Here is a 14,425-nt window from a genome sequence, read left to right as displayed (position 1 = left end):
AAATGTATGAATACCTAATACATAAACTATGACTTGTTGGTGTTTATTTTAAGAATGCAAACGAATTAACACAAGGTTTAGCTTACCAAGTAACCATAGGTGTTCCCTCTTTGACATTTTCTTCACCTGTGTATTTGTGGGGAGGAGGGAAGAGTGTGCACACTACACCTGTGTGAAGATCTGAGGATGACCCACCAGATGAGGCTCACTCCTCCTACCTTGTGGATGCTGGGAATTGAACTCAGATTATCTGGCTTGGTGGAAAGTGTTGCTACTCCTTGAGCCATTTCACTGGTCTCACAAGTAATTTTTAAAAGGCAGGGCAAGAAAAAATTTGGGGCTTCTGAGCCATTTAGTTGTGTTGGAACTACTCATACCTACCTTTTCTCCCCCCTTTTAAGACAGGCTCTTCCTAGGTAGCCTTGCCTGGCCTGGAGCTCACATTGGATCAGTAGACTAGCTGCAGCACAGAAATAACACATTAAAACTCAGAGCTATGCCTGCTTGGGTGCCATCACTCCCAGCTTTCTCTACTCTTTTACTGCCCAAAGTAGTCATATGTAAATAAATAAATGTGTATGATTGGGTTATTATGAATGCAACTTAATTTAGTATTTTACTACTACTATGTGTGTGTGTGTGTGTGTGTGTGTGTGTGTGTGTATATATCCCACAATTTTGTACAGTGATCTTATGACACTGCCAATTCAGTTCCATCTGTTTTGTGGAATCCTTAGGATCCATATATTAACTGTAGTAGTAAAATATTAAATTAAGTTGCATTCATAATTGCAGCAAATGAATACATCTAACATGTACAATATTTATATACTAGAAGCTATAAGTATTGCCAAGAGAAATTTAAAAGATGCCAATAAATGGAGAAACATGCCATGTTTGTGGATTAAAAGTTTAAATGTAGCCAGGCGTGTGGCGCACGCCTTTAATCCCAGCACATGGGAGACAGAGGCAGGCAGATTTCTGAGTTTGAGCCCAGCCTGGTCTACAGAGTGAGTTCCAGGACAGCCAGGGCTATACAGAGAAACCCTGTCTCCAAAAAAAAAAAAAAAAAAAAAAAAAAATCAGCTAGCCTGCAGACAGAAAACAACACACATAAAAACTCTATATTAGGTCCCAAAGTATCTCACAGGGCTCATACACTTAGTGTAAAAGCTAAAATTACAAATCATATCAAATAGCTTTGTGACCTTAGGTTAATGGCAAACATGAAGAAAAATGTTAAAGTAGAAAGCTTAGGGCTTCAAAAGACATTAAGAAAATGTAAAGATAGGTACAGTCTGAAGGGAAATATTTGCAAATTAAGTGTCTTTCAAAGGAATGTATCCAATATATATAAACGTTTTAGAAATGTCATTGCCTTTTACCACAGGCAGCCTAGGCTGACCTCAGACAGGCTATTGTAGGAGAGGGTGACACTGAATGCTCTTTCTGCCTCCACCTCCCAGGGTTAGAAATGACAAGGTATATGCTACTGTGCCTGACTTATAAACAATTCTTTTTTTTTTTTTTGTTTTTTGTTTTGTTTTTTGTTTTTTCGAGACAGGATTTCTCTGTGTAGCCCTGGCTGTCCTGGAACTCACTCTGTAGACTAGGCTGGCCTTAAACTCAGAAATCTGCCTGCCTCTGTCTCCCATGTGCTGGGATTAAAGGTGTGCGCCACCACTGCCTGGCTTAGACAATTCTTACAATGAAATGACAGACCAGTTTTTAAATTAAACCAAAAATACTGTATGAGTCCATGTATTGAAAAGAACTAGAATAGGCAAATTCAGAAACAAATAAAATAGTTTCATGGGGATATTGGGATTAGGTGGCTATTATTTAACAAGTTTCCACTTTCGGATTATAACAAAGTCTGGATGTGGACAGTAGTGCTGGTTGCACTGTGTTTTGTAACCTTAACACAGTGCTACAAAAGTGTGCTTCAAATATTTAAAGTAATCTGGCCAAACATGTTACAACCTAGATGATGCACATTTATGGAGAGAGCAGATTAGTGATTATTATCCATGACCCAGTGTTAGGGTAGGAATTGATTGGGAATAAATGGCTTTTTTGTAGGGTCATAGAAATGTTTGTTCTTATATTTTGGTAATAGTCACATAACTAAGTTAATAAAAGTTTTGTAAGTATACAGTGGATGAGTCATATAGTATGTAAATTACACCTAAATCCCGCTTCTAAAAATATCTGTGATTTGTTAGAAGGATCTAAAGGAAGAACTTCGGTTAAATGGTTTTAAGATTTGTGAGCTCTCTTACTATGCTTTATCCTGTGCTTCACATAACCTTCCCCTTCCATAATTTACTAGAAACATGTTTAGAATCAGTTATTTGGTATGTGATTCTAAGGGATCCAGAGTTAATGACACATACCATTTAGGCTGATGTAGGAAAAAACTGCCTTCAGTCCCTGGGTTATAACTTATCTCTTTCCAGACATGGTTGCTGGTTGGTGAGCAGAGGGATTGTGTCTATGATGCTGAAAATAGACAATCATCCTAGGGGGTTGAACAACCTTTTCACAGGGGTAGCCTAAGGCCATCAGAAAACACAGGTTCTACGTTATGATTTATAACACTAGCAAAATTATAATTATGAAGTAGCAACAAAAACAATTTTATGAACCAGGTGGTTGTGGTGCATGTCTTTAATCCTAGTGCTCTGGAGTCTAAGGCAGGGAGATCCCTTGAGTTTAAGGCCAACCTGCTCTACAGAACTAGTTCCAGGTTTGCCAGGGTTACACACACACACAAAAACCCTGTTTCAAAAAATATACAACAATAAAAACAACAACAAGCTGGGCGTGGTGGCGCACGCCTTTAATCCCAGCACTCAGGAGGCAGAGGCAGGTGGATCTCAGAGTTCCAGGCTAGCCTGTTCTACAAAGTGAGTTCCAGGACAGCCAGGGCTATACAGAGAAACCCTGTCTCGAAAAACCAAAAAAAAAAAAACCACCAACAACAATAAGAATAATTTTGTGGTTGGGGTCACCCCAACATGGTAAGAATGGCATTAAAAGTTTGCAGCATTAGGAAGGATGAACCACTGCTCTGGGGGCTCCATGTGTGCCCAGGGTACTTTGGGCAGCCCTAGGTATTGTTGTAAAGCTATTTACATGGCTTTATTCACAGTGATAATGACAGATACAGGATGTATCGTTATTTCCCTGTGCTTTAATTTTCTGTGAGATGGGTATTTATTTGAGTCCTAGTTTAGAAAACACCCTCAAACTCTTATAATTGTCTTCTCTTCTGTAACTAGGATTTAATTTTTTTCCCAAGAAGCCACATAAGGTTTTTGACTTTTGAAATAGAAATTTTTTATTGATGTAGTTAGGCCTACTGATATCCTAGATTTAAGAAAATTATATACCATCTGACAGCATGTCAGATAGCTCTTAGACTGACTTTCTTTCTCTCTCTCTCTCTCTCTTTCTCTCTCTCTCTCTCTCCCTTCCTTCCTTCCTTCCTTCCTTCCTTCCTTCCTTCCTTCCTTCCTTCCTTTTTTAAAAAAAACTTCATTATTTCTAGGGATTTTCCAGGTAGTGGTGGTGCATGCCTTTAAGCCCAGCACTTGGGAGGCAGAAGCAGATGGATCTGTGAGTCTAAGGCCAGCCTGGTCTATAGAGTGAGTTCCAAGATAGCCAGGGCTGGATAGAGAAACCCTGTCTCAAAAAATCTTTTTTTTTTTTTAAGGTAGGAATTATAGGTATTTCATCTAATTTGAATAATAAATATATTATAGCTATTTTTATATCTGTATATGATATAAATTAAAATAATTCATAATTACTGCAGCATATTATAGAGGCTTGAGGATAATTTGTAGAAGTTGTTTCTCTGAGTCTCTTGGGTTCTGACATAGCAGCAATCATTTGACCTGTGAAAGCAAGGTTTTCAATTGACACAGTCACCTGGATTTTAACCTTCATTCATTGGGCCTTCGTGTTTTGTGAAGACATAAACACGTATATACTTACTTCTGTAAAGCTCCAGGCAGGTAGTTTTGGAATGAAGTACTCAACAGCAACACCAGTGTCTTTGCACCTTGAGGAGTGGTGCAGGGCATATCAGGTGATAGTTGGAAAGTGGACAGCATGAAATGTGGCCGGAGGGAATAGGTAGCCAACATTATACTGGTCCATTTGCTTTGCTTTAGGCAAGCCTTCTGTGTTTGAGAACGCACCTTGTCTCTGGTTTGCAGTGATACAGAGGAATATGCTTTTTTGTTTTGTTTTGTGTTTTTTTGGTTTTTCGAGACAGGGTTTCTCTGTGTAGCCCTGGCTGTCCTGGAACTCACTTTGTAGACCAGGCTGGCCTCAAACTCAGAAATCCACCTTCCTCTGCCTCCCGAGTACTGGGATTAAAGGCGTGTGCCACCACACCCGGCTAGGAATATGCATTTTTAACAAGCAGCACTAGATGTGTCAGACAGCCAACCTCACACTTTCCCTGCTTTCTTGTAACTGAATTCTTTTCTTTTGTTATTTTGATTCTTGTCTCTGTACAACTGTATTCTCTCCTTTCCTGTCCATGCAAAGATAGTTTGAAACACTAAACTGACAAGACACTTCTGTTGTCTTTCTCTTAGACTTCAGTTGTATAATAATTAATTTACAACTAAGGCTCATGTTTTTATTTCATTAGCAGGAAATATTTTGTGGCTTATCTTACAGTATAGGATTTGGAGAATTGATACTCTCCTTTAGTTTTTGTTACCATAAAATGTTTCCTGTCTCACTTGGCTGTTTTTCTTGTTATAAGAACGTATCTTGGGAAAGTAAGAATAGATGGTTTTGGCCAGGAGAGGTTTTTTTTTTTTTTTTAATGTGTCTAAACAATAAAAACCAAAGTATTCATACGAAGACATACAGTCATTCAAAAGAATGAGAAAGGATCGATGGCAATGGGGAGATGACTTCTTCAGTGAGTGTTCACCATGGAAACATACAGACTTGAGAAAGTGGAGACAGATGCCTCCTGGAACTTGGTTGCCTGCTGGCATGCCTCAGGTTTGACAATGAAGTGGAGAGTGATTAAGGAAGACACCTAACACCTACCCTGGCTTACACATGCACCAAAATATGTACATGTACACTAACATAAAGTACAGGTGCTGCAGTTATTAGTAGACTGCTTGCCTATCACATACAAAACCTTGGTTTCAATACCAGGCTTGGTGATACACACTTGTGATCCTAGTTAGGAGAACATAGGATCAGAAATTCAAGGCCACTTTCAGCTACCTAGCATAGGATATGTAAGACTATGTCTCAAAAACAATTAACAAATAGCCAAAATAATAGTAAATGTGGTTTGTTAAGCTTAAAGTATATAGCTGAGTGTAAAGGTAAATTGAAGAGCAGTGAGTTCCTTTTGTTGCCATTGAACTTCCCCTGAATTACAGTTTTGCCTCTGTTTTTATACATGTAGATAAGTCTTCAAAGGTATAAAATTTTTCTTTATGTTGTGTGAGTAATACTATTAAATGGATGTTTTTATGTAGTTTTCATAGAAGGAATGTATTTGAGATGAGGATAGATTTAAATTCTTTTCATATACTTTTATTTTAAAATAATTATGTATATTTAAGTATTATTTTTAAATATTATGATGTCAAGGCATATTAATCCTTTTGCCTGTGATAATATAAATTTCCCAAAACTTGGAATATTTGAGAAGAAAATAAAAAATACTAGGAATTATAGAGCTTCTTCCATATTAGAAGCAAAGAAACTAAAGAGACTTTAGATAAAAGATTGAGGTCCCACCTGGAGCAGTACTTCCGTACTCTGGTGACTCTCTGGGAGTACTTTTGTTTCTTTGCGTTTTTTGGCCCGCAGTTTGCATTCATTGATCAGTGAGTTGGTTGACATTCAAACCCACCGACAGCAATGAATGTTGAGTGCAGCCATCAATGTTTCCTTTTGATGAAATTGTCTTGGTCTTTTCTATCTCCTGGCTCTTCTTCCCACTATGGTTCTTTGAAGTCTGTTGTATGTTAGTAACTAGTCATCTGTATGGTTGTGGACTCATAATTATAGATCACCTTGACTGTATAGCAAGAACTTGTTCAAGACAGAAAAGTTGTGAGGAAGAAGGCACTATGTGAGAACCTTGTAAGTAGCTCTGATCACATGGGCTGAGACTTGGATGTTGATGTCTGTAAAGGAGCCCTCAGAGACATTGCTTCATCTTTTGTTTCAAGCTGAGACGTTAAGTGCCCTTTTCAAGGTAAAGCAGTATAGATTATGATTGCAGTTAAGTAAAAATTTTTGTAGTAAACATTTGCTGTGAGCCAGAAACTGTTCAAAGTACCCTCATATATCTTCTCATTAAATTAAAACTCTGAGGTTCTCTCCTCTCCTATTCTACATTTGAGAAAACATACTTGGATACGGAGGCTCAGAGATGACCCAGAATTCCTTAAATTAGCACATGGAGATGGAAATGTATCTGGTTCTCTCATGGAGATGTCAAATCCCTAACCGCAGTAACTGAAACTGGAGGCACAATATGATTTGTATAGACAGTGAGTAACTCTGTGAGTATTTTTGCTGAGTAAATCTCTTGACCCTAAAGCAAAAATTTGAAAGGACGTAGAAGAAATGAGAATAAAAGACTTAACTAGATTTTTTTCCTACAGTAAATAGACATTTTTAATACACCCTATTTCTGACTAGAATGACACATTTCTAGAAGATATTTGAGTGCATTTGGTACTATGATGGCACTTCCCATAAATTGTTAAAATGAAACACTTATTTATCAAGAAATTACAAAAAATAGACAATATAAATACATGGAAGCTTAAAAAAAAAACTTGCTGGTTCCCTTTAGAAAAGAGGCCACAGGACTGTATCTTGTGATGTCTGTCACATGATATATCTGTACAGCCTACTCCTTTGCTTCAGGAAACTTGTTGTCTGTAAGAATCCCAAGGTACAGTCAACGGTCGGTGGTTTTTTTGTTTTTGAATCCCAAACTCACCGACAGCGTTGAATGTTCCATGGAGTCCTCTTAAGGCTGGCTTGGTTGCCCATCTTTGGCCTGCTCTCATATTCTAAGGACCACTGCTGTTGGGTCTCTCACATTCTTCCCAAAATTTCAAGTTAACAGTACTTACACTGTGAAGTTAGTTTGCATAAAGCAGAAATGAGCTGCAGGATTGTGAGACTGCAGTTTACATTGCTGACTAAAAGTGGATATCTGTGGAAATATTTTTCAATGCTATCATTCTGAAAACATCAATATAGCAATTTTGTAGTAATACTTTAATTATTAATGTACAAAAACAAGAAAGACCATAACACATGCTGGGGACTTATGTGTAGTAGGATTTGTATATTTAATTCCAACCGTGTTTTCCTTAAGAAACAGAGACTTACCCGGAGTTCCATAGCCAGAACTTGAACACCAGAGTTCATTGTTCCAGTATTGGTTGGATATGTTGCTTTCTCCTTCCTTTACCAGTCTCAGATTTGAACCTTTACTGCAGAGCTAAATCAAACAAGCAAATTCCTTCTTGTTTGCCTGTAATAGTAGAAAATACATCTAAAGTCATATATTTCAGAGAAAAAGATGAAAAACAAAACTCAGTAGCTGAGAATCATGGGCTGCTAAATTACCACAGAAGTGCTAGTGATGCTCCATGATTTTTTTTCCCCATATAGGAAAAGTAAAAATTCTATGTGTACTAGAGCACAGAGAGTGTATCTGGAGAGATGACTCAGCAGATAAGAACTTGTACTTTTCTAGGCGGGACTTTGATCCCAGCACCTGTCTTAACCACAATCTGTAACTACCAATTCTTGCTGCAGGGATCTGTCAACTCAAGCCTTCACAGGCACTTGAACAAACACACACACACATACATACATACATACATACATACATACATACATACATACATACATTCATTCATACATACATACATACATACATACATACATACATACTTAAAAAATAAAAATCTTTAGAAGAACACAGAGCAACTAAAATGCCAGATGTATCTGATCTTTGTTTTGGGTGGTTATTTTTTATTACTTATTGACTTTCTTTTCCCCCCTCCCTCCCTCTTTTCCTCCTCATTTTTTTCTCCTCTCCTCCCTTCCCATCCCTCCCTCTCTTCCCCTCCCCCTTCCTTCCCCTCCCCTTATCTGGAACTCTCTTTATGTAGAGCAGGCTGCTTCAGACTCAGAGATCTGCCTGCCTTCCTCTGAGTGCTAAGATTAAAGGTTGTATCATCATGCCTGGCTATTTATTGAATATTTTTTATGAAAAGTCTTGAAAACTAATTAAACATTTTTCAGAATATTGGCTTTATTTTAAGCAACATAGAAGCTTTGTAGAGCTGCTGGCTGAATTGAGGTTAATATCTATCTAATCTAGGATACTTTGTGTTTAAATATTTTCTTAAATGTATTTATTAAATTTATTATTTTTATGTGTATGGGTGTTTGCTTAAGTATATGGCTGATAATCTCAAAGGCCAGAGGAATGTGTCAGATTCCCTGGAACTAGAGTTAGATGGTTATAAGCCCACATATGGGTGCTGGGAATCAAACTTGAGTCTTCTGGAAAAGCAGCCAGTACTCTTTTTTTTTTTTAAAGATTTATTTATTTATTATATATGAGTACACCTTAGCTGTCTTTAGACACACCAGAAGAGGGCATCAGATCTCATTACAGATGGTTGTGAGCCACTATGTGGTTGCTGGGATTTGAACTCAGGACCTCTGGAAGAGCAGTTAGTGCTCTTAACTGCTGAGCCATCTCTCCAGCCCCCAGTACTCTTTAACCAATGAGCCATCATTTCTCCAGCCGCTTTGGGTTTAAATACTGATGGTTGACCTAGCTGAAGATTCTTTTTTGTGTTTGTTTGTTTGTTTTCGAGACAGGGTTTCTCTGTATAGCCCTGGCTGTCCTGTAACTTACTCTGTAGACCAGGCTGGCCTCGAACTCAGAACTCAGAGATTCACCTGCCTCTGCCTCCCAAGTGCTGGGATTAAAGGTGTGTGCCACAATGCCCAGTGATGAAGATTCATTTTTAAAGTAGCCAAATGGCACTTCTTGAGAGGGAAAAAAAAAAAAAAATCAGCGAGAATTTGGTTCAAATGGAATTGTTTACATTCTGCATCACTTTATTTCATTCTCCATCAAAATTCTTCTCTTTTTTTTTTAATATTTATTTATTTATTATATGTAAGTACACTGTAGCTGTTCTCAGACACTCCAGAAGAGGGAGTCAGATCTCGTTATGGATGGTTGTGAGCCACCATGTGGTTGCTGGGATTTGAACTCCTGACCTTCGGAAGAGCAGTCGGGTGCTCTTACCCACTGAGCCATCTCACCAGCCCCAAAATTCTTCTCTTGTAATCTTTGCTGAGTTCGGTTGTTGTGAAATGGAAGCCCAAAGAAATGAAAATATAGGGGCTAGAGAGATGGCTCAGTGGTTAAGAGCACTGACTGCTCTTCCAAAGGTCCTGAGTTCAATTCCCAGCAACCACATGGTGGCTCACAACCACCTGTAATGAGATCTGATGCCCTCTTTTGTGTGTCTGAAGACAGCTACAGTGTACTCATATAAGTAAAATAAATTTTTAAAAAGGAAAGGAAGGAAGGAAAGAAGGAAGGTAGGTAGGAAGGAAGGTATCTTCCTGTGTAGTAGTTTAAAACCTCTGGCTTAGGTTTATTTTAAATGGTCTTTGCCTTTGTCTCCTAAGAGATGTCAAGCTTTATATTACTTAGAACAGATAATCAGAAACAGTGATATCTGCTGCACCAAATTAAAATATAAAACCTGTTCTTCAGTGTACAGCATTCCAAGAATCCTGTTCTTGATATGGAGATACTTCCTGTTGTATTTGAGATACTTTTCATCCCCCCCTCCCCCCCCCCAGATAGGGTTTCTCTGGGTAGTCTTGGATGTCCTGAAACTCAACCTATAGACCTGATTGACCTGGACTTTAGAGATTTACCTGCCTCTGCCTTTGGAGTGATTGAATTAAAGAAAGGATATGCCACCACAACTGGCTACTTTTTATCTTTTCAAGATCTTTATTATCCTTATTCCTTCAATTTCCCTTAAGCCTTTAATTTTAGTTTCATCATTCACAAAGTATACATTGGTTATTTTCCCTTTATTGTTATTGTTAATTTTTTTTTAAAGTGTGTGAGCTTGCGTGCACACACTACACATGAACAGGTACCTGTGGAGTCCAAAAGAAGAAAAAAAATGGTATTGCATACCTAGGAGCTATAGTTACAAGTGGTTGTGAGCCTCCTGCCTGTTGCTGGGAACCAAACTCCCAACCTCTGGGAGGTACATGTAGCAAGCACATTTAGGGAGCCAGTCACCTCTGCAGCCTCACAGTGGGACTTTTAAATGAATTTACCTATGGTACTTATGCAGTGATGGACTCTAAAGGATTTAAAAAGCTAAGGGTCATCTTGTTTGACAGTTATATAACTGAACTTTTCCTAACTTGGTTTCAATGTTTAATTCTTAGTTTAACCTGGTTTTGAATTTGTCTGAAATTACTAAGCCATTGTAATTTCACTTACCTCTTTTTCTTTCCAGAGATACCTAGAATACTGAAACTCATGTTTCTCACAGAGATGTAAATGTTTCTAGAGTCTTTCTGGGCCTCTGGAAATTGTGACAAACAAGAAGTATAAACTCTTCTGTTTGCATAGTAGTAGAGAGTTCTTGTCACAGTTGGGAGTCTATATAATTACTACCAAAGTACTATACAGGGAGCATTGCTAGAAACGTTTGTGGTTATTTACCTGAGGCTAAATTTTTATTTTGAAAATGATAGAAATGGCCAAGTGGTGGTGGCGGCACACATCTTTAATCCCAGCACTCAGGAGGCAGAGGCAGAGGCATCTCTGAGTTTGAGGCCAGCATGTTCTGCAGAGTGAGTTCCAGGACAGCTAGCGCTACCCAGAGAAACCCTATCTGGAAAAAAACAAACAAACAAATAAAGGAATAACAACAACAGAAGTTAGGAGTATGTCAGCATGGACATTCTTTAGCTAAAGTGCTACTGTTTCACCTTTTTACTGACTGAAGCTGTAGAGAACCCTAGGGAATGCTTAGTCCCTGATATCATGAGCATGGTGTCATCTAGATGAGATATTCAGCAGATGACAAAGAGAATGACTGAGATGCTGCTGGGAAGAATAGAATCACAGTGTTAACTTTGCCTTGAATGCTTGGAATGCTTTATCTAAACAGATCACTTAAATGCTTAGTTGGATTTTCACTGGGTTTTAAACACGTAGTTGGACCTTCACTAGACAGAGATAGAGCTGAAGGGTGTTGACAGAACAGTCTAGAAAAGGAGTGTGCAAACACTGATGAATAGTGATAGTAACCTCTCAGACAGTTATCTTCTGTTGAAAATGTGGGACAACACTTACTGCATATACAACTTTGTAAGTTAAGGTACATGCAAAAATGCATGTATAATTGCTGTGTTCTCTCTAGTCATAGCTCTTGGCTTATGCAAAAATAGAACAACTGAACTGTGTTATAGCAGACGTTTCCAAATTGAATGAATGCTTGATTTTCTTTATCATTCCTTTAAAATGACCATAGTTTAAATTCTTCATGTTGCATGTTTGCAAAAGCAGTATTATATAAGATCAGAGATTTTGGAACACTAACTTTGTAGAATTAGGAAAAAATATATATCATCTCTTTCTGTTTTCTTCTCTATAAACTAGAAATAGTATGTGCTTCATAGAAAATTGCCAATATTAAAAACCCCATAACCTCAATTTATAACTTCCGGTATCTTTATGCTATTTCAAAATGATCTACATTATTAAAATCAATGAGTGTGCCAACACACTTGGCATGTACACATGTTTAAAAGACATTTTAAATTAATGCTTTACCACTTTTAAGGATTTCCTCTCTCATACATTTCTCTCTCTCTCTCTCTTTTTTTTTTTTTTTGTTTTTTGTTTTTTTGAGACAGGGTTTCTCTGTGTAACCCTGGCTGTCCTGGAACTCACTCTGTAGACCAGGCTGGCCTTGAACTCAGAAATCCGCCTGCCTCTGTCTCCTAAATGCTGGGATTAAAGGCGTGTGCCACCACTCCTGGCTCTCTCACACATTTCACTTCCCTTAATATGTAAAGTGAGAATATAATTGTCAATCTCATTTATTGTGAGTATTAAGATAGGTAACATAATTGAAAACTCTATCTCTCTAAATATTTCACATAAAACCCAGAATTCTGGAAGCAAATTTGAGTTAAGTTTAAGAACTCGTTCAACACTTTGCTGGGGAGTTGGGTAATGACATTCTGTTATCTGGTCTCCATTTGGTAGAAATAGCTTAGGAACTGGTGCTGCCAGCCCGTCTTACCCTCTTTTTACATTGACTTGGACAGTGATGGTTCCTGCAAAAGGAGCTGTTTATATTTCACTAAATTTTGTGCTAATTGCAGACACCAGTTATTATGATTACAACTTCTAAAAGAAATTACCAAATGAGGAATTACACAAATATTGAATGAATTTAACCTTTGGAAGTGATCCAGTATGGTTACTCTGAGTCTAGTTTTAAGTTAGGGTGAATAAATATGTTACTTCAGTGCAATGCTCAGAAAGAAGTCTGCTGAATACAGAGTGTCTTCTTCAGTACCGGGAAGGAGGAAACAGAGCTTCCCAAGCTTATGGTTTGATGGGCCAGCAACATGGCTCCATTGGTAAGAGTGCTTGCTGCCACACCTGATATCTGTAGGTCAATCCCTGAAACTCACATGGAAAAAGCCAATTCTTGTAGATTGGCTTCTGATATCTGCACTTGTTTTGTGGCATATATAGTGCTCTCTCCATATGCTAATGTGAATGTATGTATGTGCACATACACTAAATACAATAAAATTTAAATTTAAAAAGATTGTGCCAAAGTAAGGGTAAAAATTGGAAATTTAAACTCAAGTGGCTAGAGAGATGCCTGAGCAATTTGAGCACATACTTCTCCTGCAGTGAGCCTGAGTTCTAATCCCAGCACTCACAGTGGAGCTGATTGCTGCTCCAGAGTGTTCTGACTCCTTTGGCACCCACATGCACATACACGCACTCCTCCCACCCCACATAATTAAAAGTAATAAATCTTTCATAAATGCAATACTTTCGAACATTTTGTTTGTGATTTGATACAGTAGTTAAAGAGGAAGTTGTTAGGCCAGGCTACCAAGATGGCAAATTGACCCAGCATGAAAGGCAGTTTCTGTTCTTCAAATGGAATATGTACTTCAGTATTTGTCAAAATACTCCAAGGACCACCTGACTTTTTTTTTTATCCCACAGTTAAAATTGATTTTATGTGTTTGAGATATTTTAATTTTGCATACTCAAGGGTCTTTTCCTTTTCTTTGTTAAATTAATTTCTAGTCTATCTGTGCTCAGTAAACAGGTCTTCTGAGTAACTAACTGTACCAGGGACTGGTCAGCTAAATTGATTAGATGAATTACAAATATAAAACCATGGGGCTGGAGAAGTGACTTGGAGGTTAAGAGCACACAGAGGTAGCTGCTTTTACAGAGGACTTCCAGCCCCTCGCTTTCACCTACTCCCTCCCCCATTCCTCTTTCCAGGTTCTTGTACATGGCAAGTATAATTTCTATCACTGCTAAGTCCTTGTTCTCTGTATTAATTTTCTCTTTCTAAGCTCTCCAAGCTAGTCAGATTTCTGACTGGTACTGATGATTTATAAGCTGACTTTACGCCGGGCAGTCGTGGCACACGCCTTTAATCCCAGCACTCTGGAGGCAGAGGCAGGTAGATTTCTGAGTTCAAGGCCAGCCTGGTCTACAGAGAGTGAGTTCCAGGACAGCTAGGGCTATACAGAGAAACCTTGTCTCCAAAAAAAAAAAAAAAAAAAAAAACCAAAACAACAACAACAAAAAAACCCCAAAAACAAACAAAAAAAAGCTGACTTTACATTCTATATTATAGTGTTAATAGTGGGAAATGCAACTTGGTAGTAATGCAGGATTCTATGCACATTCCCAGACTTAATATTCAGTTTTGTATATATGTATATCCCAAATAATTCTCATGTAGCTATTTCATAATCATTTCTGAATCTCTAATTTAAGCTCGAGATCTTAGTTTTACAGGTAAGGAAACAGACTGAGAAGAGATATGAGACCACCCCCCTCAAGTCATACTTACTTGATTCTGTGTATGTAGGTTTACTTATTAAACACTGCCTTTGTCCCATCCTGAAAAGAATGTTTTGGTTTTGGTCTTGGTTTTTGGGGGGGGGGGGGGAGCAGAAGTTTCATAAGGCCTTAATGAGCTTCTGTGAAGTCCATAGCTTTCAAGTGAGTTTTTTCTGATAGGTCAAACATCTTAGTCTTAGAGGTGCATGCAGG

At 38.1% G+C, this 14,425-nt stretch overlaps 1 protein-coding gene, 1 long non-coding RNA gene and 2 other non-coding genes across 15 annotated transcripts in view; 1 reads left to right on the top strand and 3 right to left on the bottom strand.

Annotated features, from left to right (window-relative positions):
- The window catches only part of Nr6a1 (nuclear receptor subfamily 6, group A, member 1), a 203,093-nt gene that overhangs the window by 66,692 nt on the left and 121,976 nt on the right, over positions 1–14,425 (top strand). The window lies entirely within an intron of this gene.
- Nr6a1os overlaps positions 1–14,425 on the bottom strand; it is a 105,892-nt gene that overhangs the window by 62,094 nt on the left and 29,373 nt on the right. For all 11 annotated transcript variants that reach the window (XR_866167.2, XR_374324.3, XR_866170.2 and 8 more), the window contains one exon: positions 7,411–7,555. This is a non-coding gene — a long non-coding RNA (nuclear receptor subfamily 6, group A, member 1, opposite strand). The remainder of the gene's footprint in view (positions 1–7,410; positions 7,556–14,425) is intronic.
- Mir181b-2 (microRNA 181b-2) lies at positions 5,852–5,940 on the bottom strand. Its single transcript, NR_029904.1, has one exon. It is a non-coding gene; the product is annotated as a microRNA 181b-2 (primary transcript).
- Positions 6,960–7,035, bottom strand: Mir181a-2 (microRNA 181a-2). Its single transcript, NR_029568.1, has one exon. It is a non-coding gene; the product is annotated as a microRNA 181a-2 (primary transcript).

Source organism: Mus musculus, chromosome 2 (genome assembly GCF_000001635.26).
Source record: "Mus musculus strain C57BL/6J chromosome 2, GRCm38.p6 C57BL/6J".
NCBI lineage: Eukaryota > Metazoa > Chordata > Mammalia > Rodentia > Muridae > Mus > Mus musculus.
The sequence above is the reverse complement of the archived record's forward strand: the minus strand, read 5'-3'. Positions and strand labels throughout refer to the sequence as shown.